The sequence below is a fragment of the Amblyomma mixtum genome, chromosome 3, assembly GCF_055824585.1.
Source record: "Amblyomma mixtum isolate Tamu chromosome 3, ASM5582458v1, whole genome shotgun sequence".
NCBI lineage: Eukaryota > Metazoa > Arthropoda > Arachnida > Ixodida > Ixodidae > Amblyomma > Amblyomma mixtum.
In genome coordinates, this window is record NC_143014.1 from 344,405,895 (window position 1) to 344,419,663 (window position 13,769).

The 13,769-nt window shown below is 44.2% G+C and overlaps 1 pseudogene; it reads left to right on the forward strand.

Annotated features, from left to right (window-relative positions):
- Positions 1-356: 356 nt before the first annotated feature.
- On the forward strand, positions 357-3,748 carry LOC149356201 (uncharacterized; annotated as a pseudogene).
- The last annotated feature ends 10,021 nt before the right edge of the window (positions 3,749-13,769 follow it).

Sequence of the window (13,769 nt, forward strand, 5' to 3'; positions counted from 1 at the left end):
ATCTCTCTCGACATCTGCTCCTTCCGACGGGCGCAGAGCTGAAAGGATCGATGAGGGCACCCTTGAAAGTGGCACTGAACACGTGGAGAAATGCGACCGTGTACTGGCGCAGCCGTCGTCCGGTGTGAATAATTTCGGAGCCGAACACAGCGTCATCCTCGGCATCTCCTGTTTCAGACTACAGAACCGAAGTGGCCCATGAGGGCATCCCCGGGACTGCGCGCACAGTTGAACCAGTTGAACCTACTTATTAACTGCGCCATCCGTCGCCATCGAGCTCCAGATCTACACTTTCAGGTGACTATGCTGAATGGTCTGATGAGGACATCCCAACTCATGAAAGTGACAGTGAGCACATGGAGGACGACGACACAAGTGGCAGTGAATCTGAGGAGGAAGCCTAAAACCTAGATTCACTGTTGGATGAAAATGAGCTCCTGGCACCTGGCTTTGCTGATTTAGATTCTGCAACTTTACCTGGCTCTACGACAACCAAGGCAGCTGCAATTGTAATGATTATGGCCTTTGTTGTTGCTCATGGGCTTACTTGGGTTGCTTTGGATGATCTGCTGGCTCTCATTGATGGCCTTTTTGGCTTTAGAGGAAATGTGCTCCCGCGATCAAAACACTTGTTTAGCAAGCTATGGGCTTCAAGAGCAAAGCGGGTCGCCAAGTCTTTTTTTACTGTAGCGTCTGTGGCAACCTGATCAAGCCAGTGAGTGGGACATCCAAAATGAAGTGCTCTGCCTGTGTCCTGGCAAGTGATGTGAGATCACTCAAGGCGAAGGGGAATTTTTTTTATTATGGATTTAAAGGAGCAGCTGAAGGCTTTGATAGCAAGAACAAAAGCTGCTCTCTACAGCAAACCTGTCAATTTGAAAGAAGATGTTGAAAGAGCAACAACGACCCTGAGAGACATCACAAGTGGCAGCATTTGCAGGGAGCTACGCCAGAGTAATCAGCTGAACTGGATGGACCTGACGCTAACTTTCAACACAGATGGAAGCCCCGTCTTCAAATCCTCTTCATCATCGGTGTGGCCCATACAGTTTTTGGTTAACGAGCCGCCACCCAGTCTCAGGATGAAAAACTGCTTGGTTGGTGGCCTTTGGTTTAGAAGGCACCCTGATATGACACTGTTCATGACGAATTTGTAGATGAAGTGAACAGAGTGGGTCGTGTTATCTGGGAACAAGCTTCAACGACAATGAGATCAGCAGTGTATGCTATATGCTGTTGCGTACATGCTCCCGCTCGGGCTGCCGTTAGCAACATGGTGCAATTCAACGGAATGTTTGGCTGCCCCTGGTGCTACGCCTGTGGAGAACACCTCGAAGGTAAAGTGCTCTGATAAGTTCGATGTATTTATTAGGTCACCTGTTGTTATATGAGTATGTTGTTAAATAAAGTCTTTAAGTAATTCTTTCCCTTGCCTTGCAAGAAGATTGCGTATCTTCTGGCAGCAGAACTTTCGCATCAGGAGTGCACATATGAAGTATAGAATTTGCTATAGGTGTAATGGGCATTTTATCTTAAGAAATTGAAGATATGGAGTTTATGTACAATTTGTTTAAGCATAACGGGCGGTTCTCTGCTAATGTTGTGCCCTGCACCTTTGATCCCACCCTGAATGTGAGTCTTTTCTTCTAGGTTAGCCAATCCACTGAATGCCTTTTCATACTTCTGCTACCCTCACAAGGCAAATATATTGCACATAAACTTCCTTCATTCATTTCTTTGAGTTCTCGAAACTTGCCAAAGGAATTGCCTTTGGTAAGTTCTCTCCTTTGCCTTGGCAGCAGTTCTTCATAGCCAACATGAAGACATGTAGACATTGAGAAGACATGGCGAAAGACCTACTTAGTCTTTACTCATAGCTTTTGATTTTGTGCTAAAGCTAATGCATTATACATGCTCGTGTACTTTTAATGTTAACATGTATGCGTCGTATGTCGGGTACATGCAGACTGATGAGCTCGCGCAGGCAGTTTTCATTGTTCTTCAGCTTCTTGCACTGGCGCAATAAATTGGCCATTGCTGTCGCCATGCTGTGCGGAGCTGTGACTGCACTGTAATCATGTGTTTTTGTGTTCACCTTAGAAGGGAAGACTCTTAGGCTGTTGTTGTATACCTGTCAGCTTTTGGAAGCTGTTAGTATCGAAGATGTGCTGCTGAAAATTACGGTATGTTTGGGCCCGTAAATTTTCAGGAAAAAATATATACTAGTGGTAGCCTTAGTTTGTTGGCGACAGTAGTGTATCAGTGGGAAATGTTCTCTTGCTATATTATTTGAACCCTCCTTACCCCACAAGTCACTTGTATTTTCTGCGATGTTATAAAATCAAAGTCTGTTTATTTCAGGTGGGCACCGATACATGCAAGCCACGATGAATGATGGGCGGACACCAAAGGGAATGCTTCGAGAAATGAAGTTTGCTCTCGAAGTCAACGAAGCAGTAAATGGAGTGAAGGGGCCATGGCCACTTGCTCACTTGAAGCACTTCAACGTGGTCTTTGGGCAGACAGTGGAGTACATGCACTGCGTGCTCCTTGGCGTCACCAGGTACCTCACTGATAGCTGGCTTGACTCTTACAACAGCCAAGAACCCTTCTACATAGGTTGGTATTACTGTACTAATTCGTGTTAATGCATGTATGTAAGCTTCTCAGTTTTGAGGGGTCTGATACGCACCAACAGTGGAAGTTCGGCCTCCTTGTCATCGTTGCTGCATGGTATTGATGGAGCATTGAAGCTAGCACAGCACATGTGCATGCAGAACTTGTGAACTCTACTGTCCACACTCTGCCTATACACAGTATCTGTGCGGAAAGCAGCCAGCCAACTGGGCAGGCAGTGCCTGCCATGTGACTGATGGGGCCAGCAGGGCATACGGCATGATTGGCATTCAAATTTCAAAAATTGCTGTCATTAGTAGATCAGCAAACGTGCATACATTATTTCAGTTGCTAGTGCTGCCCCTGGCTTGCACCTCTCATGTCTTTCCTTCCACAGGTGCCCCCCCCCCCCCCCACCCCCCGTAAGAGCGTGCTTGGCTGGTCGTTACGTACTCTCAATGCGGCGTTTTCTAATTTTTTGGGTTGCCACTTTCTTTCGAGGTATGGGGTAGGGGGTGTCACAGATGTCTTGCAGCTCTTTTGTTGCGGCAAGCATGAGTTTGACAAGTGTTGCTGGTTTACAGCACCTCCTTGTTCACTGTGAGTGGGGCAGCCATGGTTGTTTGTTTTATCTCGGACGAAATGAGACTGCCCTCGTACATGTTTTAATGGTAGCACTGGCCTCTGATAGGCAAGCGCTCGTTATAACTGTAATCATTATAAGTGGGCTCAACTAGTTATGTCTGATGATCAAGCATTAACTGCAGTACATCTGCTTTTAGAATTCCTGAACTAAATACCCGTTGTTATCAGGAAGCAAGGTCATTACGGTAGGCATACCTTTATGATTTGTTCCCAACATGAATGCTTCAGCTTCTTGCTATCTTCATTCTTATGGCACACAGCAACAACATTGCATTCAAAAAGCCACAGGCACAGTTTGGAATATGCTGCAGTGTAATGGTTTGCGAGCTGTGTTGTTTGGATGGCTGATTCAATTACTTGCAATTAAATTGGACATCTCTTCTTTTTTGCTTCAGGGCGCCCGACAACATTGGAGCAGCTTGAGAACAGGTTGCTAGCCATCAAGCCCCCACACTGCTTCACAAGGCTGCCGCGTTCAATTAAATAACGCTGCCATTGGAATGCAAGCGAGTGGCGGCACTGGCAGCTGTTTTATGCTGTGGCATGTTGTTTAGGCATTCTTCCCCAGCGGCATTTAAATCAGTTCATGCTGCTTGTGGAAGCCGTCTTCACACTTCTTTTGGAAGAGTTGACTGATGAACAGCTACATCATGCTGGTAAGTTTATACATTTTATTGGCTGTAAAATTGTATTGCATTTATAATGTTACAAAAATGCATTGAACTGCAAATAGCACGTATATAAGCATTCACAGTGAATTGTACATATGAGGAAGGGAAGTTATGAAACATGTTTTGCAGCATGACTTCATATGTACAGTAATTGTGTTATAATGATAGAGAATGATAGAATAAAGGTGGAATGATATTATGTAAATGGGAGCTATAAATAAAGCATGGACCACTCAGCATGTACCACTCGCACATGTCTCACATAAAGTTTGAGAGAGTAGTAGCACTCAAAACAGGGACTACAATATAGAAGAAGACAACACAAGCGCTAGCCCCTGTGTTGTCTTCTTCTATCCTGTCGTCCCTGTTTTTAGTGCTACTGCTTTGTCCTCCCAGTGTAAACACCAACTAGCCCACTGCTTTAAATCGCATAAAGCTGTCATGACTGAGAGTCTATCATCGTCATGAATGAATGCACAAACTTTGTTGAGAAGCTCATTTACGAATACAAGTTTTTTGCCGCATGTGCCCCGAAAATATTCAAAGGAGGAATTATTCATCAGTGTTAACCTCCATAGGACGTAACCAGGTCATTTTGATGGAATTGCTACTGACCTCCAGCCACTTCTTAGTTTGGTAAACATTAAGAAGAGAAACTGGAACCCACCTGGAACCCACATGGCCTTAGTTGCCTATGTGCCATTAAACACAACAGAACTCAAGAAAGGAGATGAAGCTGCTGAAATAGGGGTCCCTTCTTACCTCAAGACTTTTCTTGATAAAGGTGCTGTCTGAATTTCAGAACTCATCCGAGGTCAGGGGGCATTGAACAAAGCTTGCTATTGAACTTAGACTAGTGCTGAAGTTTAAGTTTCTGGAAGTGGGCACAATGTTATGGTAGGGATTGTGCTTATGCCATGTTTCCTGATGTTGATGGGACAAAATTGCGAGTTCGGGTAAAGCAGCATATTGATTATGCGAGTTCGAACTAATGAGCTTTCACTCTATATGATATGAAATTGCTTGAAAATGGTGACATCATAATCCTTTTACCATGCACGCTGTGGCAGTTCCTCTTCAGAAGCAAAAGAAAATAGGCTCTCAAATGAATAATAAGATGCCTTTTACAGTGCAACTAAGCAAGTCTAGCAGTTTTGATTTTGCTTCATTTGTTAGGTATTCCAAGAAATGTTTTCTAAATGGTAAAGCACGCCCGATTTGTTGTAACAGTGGTGTGATAGAGCGCAATCACAACGAAACACTTAAAAGATTAGGTTTTGTGCGGAAATCTTTCACAGTGAGCATGGCTGCTCTTTTGTGCAGGTCGCTTGCTGCAAGAGTTTGTGTCCAGGACAAAAACACTGTACGGCCCACGTATGATGACTTTTAATATGCACCAGCTGCTTCATACTGTTACAGCTGCAAGAAACGTTGGACCTTTGTGGGGGCACAGCGCATTTGTCTTTGAAAGTGGGAATGGCAGACTTATGAAGACAATAACTGGTGCAAAAGGGATACCAAACCAGGTAGTGGAACGTGCGGTGATGCTGCAACAACTGTAGCTCATGACGACACTGCACATTTTCGAAAGAAAAGTGCAGGAATTCATCAATGCCCTACTGGCTAAGCCTTTAATTGCTGCTGCTACGCATATTGATGGCGCATGTCTTTTGGGCTATTTCAACCGCACGCCTAGCCTGTCAGCGGAGGGGACCAATGCCCTGAATGCTATGTTCAGTCGTGTCATTGCTGTAAATGAACACTTTCGTTTTGCTTTTAAGGAAACAATGTTGCAAAGCAGAATGTACAGAAAAGCGAAAAAAACCAACAGCACGGCAGTGAGAGCATTAGGCAATGACTACTTTGTCATTGACAGGATTTTTGAAATTATTCACGACTGTTGTGAAGCCACTAGTGCTGTTTTTTTTAAGAAACTGGTTTGTATAGATAGCACACACAGGCTGCCATGACATATTAGCGAGTGTTTTTTGTCTTTTATGACTACTCCTTCTGTTTTGAAATTGAGTGACATCCTTGCACCATGCCTTCTGATTGAATTACCAGCTGATGATACAGCATATGTATGTGATTTGCCCAACCTTATTCAGCGTGACTGACATCTCAGCTAAAAGAAAGTGACCAACAGAACGTGACAAAAGCTGGCCAGAACGAAGAACCTCTTCCAGTACAGTAGCACAAAATGCAATGTATAAATACGATTGATGAATTTTGAATGAAAAAGCAAAACTGTGGGCTATTGACGGTTGCTTCTTGGGGGCTATGGAGTAATTTCAACAACCTGGGGATTTTTAACATGCACCGACATTGTAGAATGCTTAGACAATTTTGCATTTTGGCCTTATTAAAATGCAGCCACTATGGTTAGGATTAGACCCACGGCCTTGGGCATATCATCATCGTCAGCCTGACTACACCCACTGCAGGGCAAAGGCCTCTCCCATGTCTCTCCAATTAACCCTGTCCTTTGCCAGATGCGGCCACCGTATTCCCGTAAACTTCTTAATCTCATCCAGCCGCCGAACTTTCTGCCGCCCCCTGCTACGCTTGCCTTCTCTTGGAATCCAATCCATTACCCTTAAGTACCAGTGGTTACCTTCAACTGATTTTCATATTCACCAAGCCGCCGTTGCAGTTAAAAAATAAAGAAGAAAGGGATTGATGATGATGACGGATTTTTACAGCGCAAGGGAATCTGTGGCCAAATAGTGCCATGTCAAAAGGCATTTTTTTCTACCCAAGTTGGGGTCAAAGACCCATTTGCCAAGTATTTCATCCTAAATAAGTCGAGCACCAGACCAGGAGAATGCTTGTACCCATTGTATCACCGGTGGGCACCCGGCAGCACTGGGGATGAAACCCCGCACCTTCCGCCTGTGAATTGGATGCTGAGACCACTAACCCACCGCTGCAGTGAATAAAGGAAAAACAACCAGACAGTTGCTGGTGTAGAAAATGTCTTGCGGTTACAGTAGTGTTTTCTTCATCAAACTAGCTTTGGAGAACATTTCGCCCGGTGAAGGAAAAGCACAAGTGGTGGGTAGCCTAAAATCAGGTGATAGGTTAAATATGCAAGTATTTTTGTGCCATGTAGTGTGGCTATGGTTTATTGGGTGCAGATACACTCAGTACAGTTTGCAACTTGCCAAACGTCCGAGCTTCCTTTCAGTGAACTGTGGGAGCCTAGTGGGGTTGAATGGCTAGGCGTCTAGCTTCTAATTCAAAAGGTTGAGCTCCATGCAGTGTGTGTCATGATGCATTCAGTTACTGTAAAGTGCAGGCTGCTGTACTGTTTCACAAGAAGGTTGAAGATCCTAATGGCCACAGTCATACCTCTGTTTGAAACTAAAGTCTCGAGAGGAATGGCCATTGTAATAATGTGAGTCCGTGGAAGCAGAAGCATTTACTAATTCTTTGTGTCCTATATGGTGGTACACTCCAAAGAGTACATTAGCTACCTAAATTTTGAGCTGTTTAAACTTTTCTGAGCTTTAATTTCTTTTGAATCTTTTCTGTCACTTAACTGTAATATGATGGGACCTCATACCAGTTTGTTTTTTGAGATTTGTCCTTGTTGCAATTTTTCGCTTGTGTTTTGTGTGCGTGTGATGTGGTTCATACGCTTTTCATTTTTGTATGTTATGACCTCTATCTAATTAACCAAATATTGTTTATACGCTTCATATGTTTACTCCAATTACAAATCCTAACATCTTCTCAGCACGTGCCCTTCCGTTCTTCTGAACTCTGTGCAAACTGTGCTGCTACGGCATTTCTGGTCCAGTGACTTTAAAATATGTTACACAGCTCCCTGAAGTCATTGAAGTAGTGTTTGTTTTGTAGTCCCGCGCTTCGACGAGATATGTCGAAGCTAGATGTTGTGTTTATGTACCAAGAATTCTACTTGAATTGCCAGACGAACTATATATTCTTGGTTACATCAAGAAATGCATTGAAAAGCATGCTTGGTTCTGTGTAACGCCTTAAAATGCACTAGTCCGTACTTCTGTGATATGTATGTGGTACCTATCTGATGTTGATTTTTATTTTGTCCCTTGTTGATGTTGATTTTACCTAACTTTTGGTTCTCTTGCATATGTCAAAGTTAGCTATTGCGTGCTCGTCTGCTGACGTTGTTGGGCCGAGTCCTTAAAGCTATTGGTAGCTTTGACATGCCCACGTCTGGAACTCTGTATCCTTTTCGTGCAATAAAACAAACATTTTGTTCCCTTGCATATGTCAAAGTTGGCTATTGACACCCGTCGCTGACTTTGCCGGGCCTAGTCCCTCAAGCCATTGGTGGCTTTGACATGCCCACTTCTGGAACTGTTTGTATTCTTTTCATACAATAAAACAAACATTATTATTTTTATTATTATTATTATTATTATTATTATTATTATTATTATTATTATTATTATTATTATTATTATTATTATTATTATTATTATTATTATTATTATTATTATTATTATTATTATTATGTATTCGGTGATTACTGTATATGCCTTGTATGTAATCTGTTGCTTTCCAGTGTTGGGGCTTTCCAGTATCATGACTAACTGTCCCTTGACATGGCAAGAGGAATGTACTTTACATAATTACACTGTGATGGCTGAACTGCAGGTAGGCCATATACTTAAGTGTTAGTAATGACTGCTAACTGCTGAGCTAGCGCAACTGTACTGCTGCAGACTATAACTGGTTCAACAAAATGGAAACCACGTCTGTGTTGTCTCTCTCATAATCCTTCCCTCGCGCGCTGCTCTTTTCCACAATTGGACCCTGCTGGTTTTCCTGAAAGGGGCTGTTTAATTTGAAACATGTAGGAAACAAGCAGGTGCACTGATCAACTCCAGTCTTCCATGAAAATTCAGGGGGCACTTTGACTCTCTAAAGGGCGTAGAGGCGAAAGCGTTTTCCGCACCACTTCCACTGCTTCTGTGGCACTGGTGGCGTCACATATAATTGAGTACTAATTACTAAGTGATGACAAATCACTAATTAATGGTTAATTACTGATTAATGTCTGAATACTAATTAACTGCTAATTAATGACGCTTAAGCTTCGCCTTTAGGAGTGGAACGTGACAGCGTGTTGTAGCGCTGCCAGGGAGTCCACGGTACGCCACCACCCTTTCGGCGCGATGCCTTGCCCTTTGAACGCAACGCTTTTTGAGGAAAGGAAAAGGCGCAGTAATTCTCTGTCATCTCGGTGGACACCTGAATCGCACCGTGGAGGAAGGGAGGAAGTGGGAGTGAAAGAAGAGAAAGAGGGCCCCTAATGAAAAAAATTAAAATTGTATTTGAGGAAAGGAAATTACGCAGTAACTGTCTCACATATCTCGGTGGACACCCGTGAAAATTCAGGGGGGGGGGGGGTGCACTTTTTTGACCTAAAGTGCGGTCACTGATGTGTGGTTAAGATGTTAAGCTTCGCCTCTAAGAGTGGAACGATACAGCGTCTTGCAACGCTGCCAGGGAGTCGATAGTACGCCATCGCACATTCGGTTCTATGCCTCACTCGTCGGTAATTTTTTTTTCGAGGAAAGGAAATGTATCTGTCTCTCATATCTCGGTGGACACCTGAACCTCGCCGGAAGGGAAGCGAGGGGGATGAGAGTGAGCGAAGACACCGTATTCACTAGACGTGCCTTTGTTCATTCCAAAGCATTGAGCTGGCATGGCGGAGTGGATAGCATGCTCGTCTCGCACCCCGAAGACCGGGGTTCGATTCCCGAGCTCGACCTATTTCCTACTCGGTTTTGTTTATTTATATGGCCTGACTAGAAAAGTTAATTAGGCTAATTGGGTAATTAAGCAATTAACTAAGCTCAGTTCCACGTACTTGCAGCATCACTATACGATCCCTTCAATTGGTTGCTTGGTTACTAGCCAAAGTACAATTGGCCCCATTTGAAATTCGCGCACTGTGACGTCACGACCGTTTCGACGAATTGAAAAGCGTGACATTTCTGTCGACAATTGCTGCTTACAATGATGAGACATTAAAGGCTTCCGCCTTAATATTTACCAGAATGGTGAAGGGCCTGCAAATATGGCTCAGCTACTGAGGTGTCTACTGGTTCCACACAACAGGACTGTTTCTTGGCCAATTTTCTAAGGATCAATTAAGTGTTTTCTTCTGAGTGTTTTGCTTTCCACATTGATTTACAGCAATTTCTGATGAAATGCATTCGGCTTAATTGTTTCCTGTAATGGTGTATATCGAACAACAGAGCATATATATGTATTTGCGAGTGCCTTCGTAGTGCGGACCCTCGTGGCACCCGTTTATAGTCTCTCCTCTCTGTTCGCAGTCTTTAATGTGCATAGTATCCGAAAAGGTTATTTTCCCTGCGGGCCCTTCGAAGATTCAATTCTCACGCGATGTAGGCGAAAGGCCTTCATATGTAACTCGACCACAGGCGTACGCGGGAATCCGCTGCTCCCCGTACATGCTCAATACCCGCTGCCGGATCAGGTGTCGCTTCTGCCCGCGGCAGCGTATTATTCAACAGCTGCCGCTGAACCGCGCTTCTTCGCCGTCTTCCCAGCGCCGGTACGCGGCGACCCATATTGCTCACCGTTCTGCGCCGTTTCGTCCGTCGTCAATGCTGCAGCATGCGCACGTGCACACGTGCGTAGCGATGCTCGTTTCTAGCCGTGTGCGAAAGTCCAACCGCGCGCTTAAATTTGCATCTATACCGCATATCTCAAGAGATATTATTGTTTAATTGTTTTACAAGAGTGGGCGTTTATGTCGTCGCTTGCGTCTTCACGCATCGATATACCGAGCAGATCCATGCATGCATAACTGGGACATATTTCGGGTCTGCATACGGATGCAGATCTACGTAAGCGGATCCACTTCCATACATATATGCCTGCGACCTTCCATTCAAATGGATAAGTTTCTGTGAGTGCTGCGCGGAGGCATATGCATACAGACTGCATATGTGTCGTAAATGACGTCGGTAAGGACTCCGTACGCTCCGGCCATATAGCCACGTCCGTATCCGTCCATATTCCATACGTTCCGTAAGTTCGTCCTTAACACCTTATGAAGTCCATATGCTCTCCGCACACAGCCGTCCGTACCCACCATATATTCCATAAGGCCGTCCGTAACACCATATGATGCCCGCATGTTCTCCGCATATAACCGTCCGTAACCTCTGCACGATTTCTATAAGATCCATATGGGCTTCCGTAAAGTCCGTACGGCATCCGTTTGATTTCTGTATGCGCCTTGCGGTAAATGTACGGAAACCGTATGCCTTCCATATTATAGTTGCATACGGATTCGTTTCAGTAGGGTAGGACCGATGTTCGTGCCAGCTTTTGTCAACAAATGCCCGACATTCGGACAATGGAATTGTGCTGCCTGGGTACGGCTCGACGTGCAACAACCAGTGGTTCGCATACTATCTGCCTCAATCGGGTCTGATGCTTCTTAGAAAAGAACAAAGTTTCCCACGAAAATTGGAAAAACTGCGCTGCCAGTATAGATAGAAGCAATCATGAGGGCCTGAAAGAGGTGTTATATTACCCTGCGTAAAAATCACGGACATATCAACAAAATTAGCCGCAACAACTTCGCTCTAGCAAAATTTGACTGATAGTATCCACATGTGCAATGGGCAGGAGGCAGCGTACAATAAAATGTACACCTGTGTAACTTCGGAATGAATGAAGCAAAGGTGAAAAAATTCCAGTAATCTGTTTTTTTATATGGGAGCATTATGTGCTAAAAATGATGGAAATTCAAAAGTTAGATTTTTCACGGTCCCCAATCGGTTGAGCAATAAAGTCACATAGAGCCGCCAGACAATAAAGAAGGGGCGCACAAAGAACTAGCACAGCAATCTCGACTCAGCCAACCGACGCAAGACTAGGGGAAGACGAAGAAGAGAGGCGGATGCCAATGCAGCTAGCCTGGTCGCACAGCCGTGCCACTATACTGCCTACTGTGGTGGCAATATTTATAGGACGCAATCTTGAAGCTTTGAAACAAGGCTGCATGGCGAAATACTCTGTTCAGAGAAGCACAAAATTCGTTATAGCTTTGCAATATACTTTCCCACACTTTCCCCGCTGTAAAGACAGACTTCAGCTAATAGCACTTAACTTTCTCGGCTTATATCAACCACATAGTGCGTAAATGGCGTTGAAACTATTTTATGAACATGCGCTTATTAAACAACCCATCACTCAGAATAATTGGCCGTCGGCCCTTCATAGCAGGCATATAAGCTTAAGCATGCCTTTTGGCAGTTAAGTGTATTGGCGTCCCGTATGACTGGGCTCCGTAGTAATAGTGTCTCACCTACATTGCTGTTACTTGCTCTTTACAGAGTGCCGACAAAGGGTGCTGAGACCTCCCATTTATCGGTTCTAGTAGTTCAATGTTATTTGAATGTTCCACCACATGTTGCACTCATCTTCATGTTATCGTGGATGTTTAAGAAAGGTCACTTAGGTGTTTCTATTTTTTTTTTAATTTGATGTGGAGAAAATTTTAATATTTTACACATTGGAATAACACCATAAAGGCTTGGTTACACAATGTATTTGACCGGGTAAGTAAATTTTCAACTGCCGCTCAGCATGGAGTTTCAAGTAAATGTCATGAGTCAATTATTAATTCAAGCTCAATAGAAGGAGTCGTTAAACAATGATTTCACATAAGGGCGTATTATACAAACACAATAGCACCTTAATTTAAACACATTGGTCATTTTGTAAATAAATGGAAGCGACCACTGTGCCCGCGCACGCGCCGAAAGCACGTTGTACACAGCCTGCTTGGGCCCGCGCCATTGATTACTGCTGCCTCTAAAATAAAAAAGTGGCATATTTCACCGCTCCTCGGTTCGTAGGGGTAAGAGAATTTGGTCTTGAGGGAAGGAAAGGAGCTATAGCTATTTCATTTCGTGGTGGGCACTGTACCTTAGCCCTCAGGCAAGGAATGAAGGAGGGAGTGGAAGAAGAACGAGAAAGCCGTGCCGTTGTGGAGGGCATGGAGTTGGGCACCGAAAGAGTCCAAAGAAGAGTTGCGCTCTTTCATTGTGGCTTGGTGCTGCTGACCAACTGCCTGTCTCTGCGTTTTATGGGCTGTCAACGTTTGGTAGGGCCGTTTCGCGAGTAGGGCATTTGGCCAGGTTTTCTACCTTTCGATGTGTCTTTCATGGCTTTGTAGGCTTACAGCCATGGCTATGTCTTTCCCCAGGCAGAGGTCCGGTAACCTGGTTGGCCAATTTGCTGGCTGAAAACGTGCCGCTAAAATCTTTTTGTCAAAAAGGAGTGAAGATTATTTTATGGCGCTGGTCCCTGAAGGCTATGGTGCAATTAAAACCAAAATCTCTCGTATGATGCAGGAGCAGCTGAAGTCTACGACCAGCCGATTTCTAAGATTTCCGAGGTGCGACTATTTAGAAAAAGAGGTGTTTTGTGGAAATCAGCTGACTTCAGTTGCGTTTCGGACTTGCTGCAGAGAACCCCTTTCTCCTCATTTATTCCTGAGCAGTTTGCCTGCGTAAAAAAAATTATCCGCGGTGTGTATTCCTATGCTATGCCAGGCGAAAATCTTAAAGGGGTAAGAACACCAAATTTTTGTGTTGTATCTCTGGGTTGTAAATAATGCGTAGCGATTCAGTGAGCATGGAACACCGTCTTAGAAGCATGAACTCGCATTATATAATTAATAATCGTATTATTTGTACCCAGCAGTTTCGGTTTCGGTTCGTAGTTGCCAGGTTTTGACAGGCTCTTTCATGACGTCAAAAACCAGACAATGCGTTGTCACGTGGGTCCGGA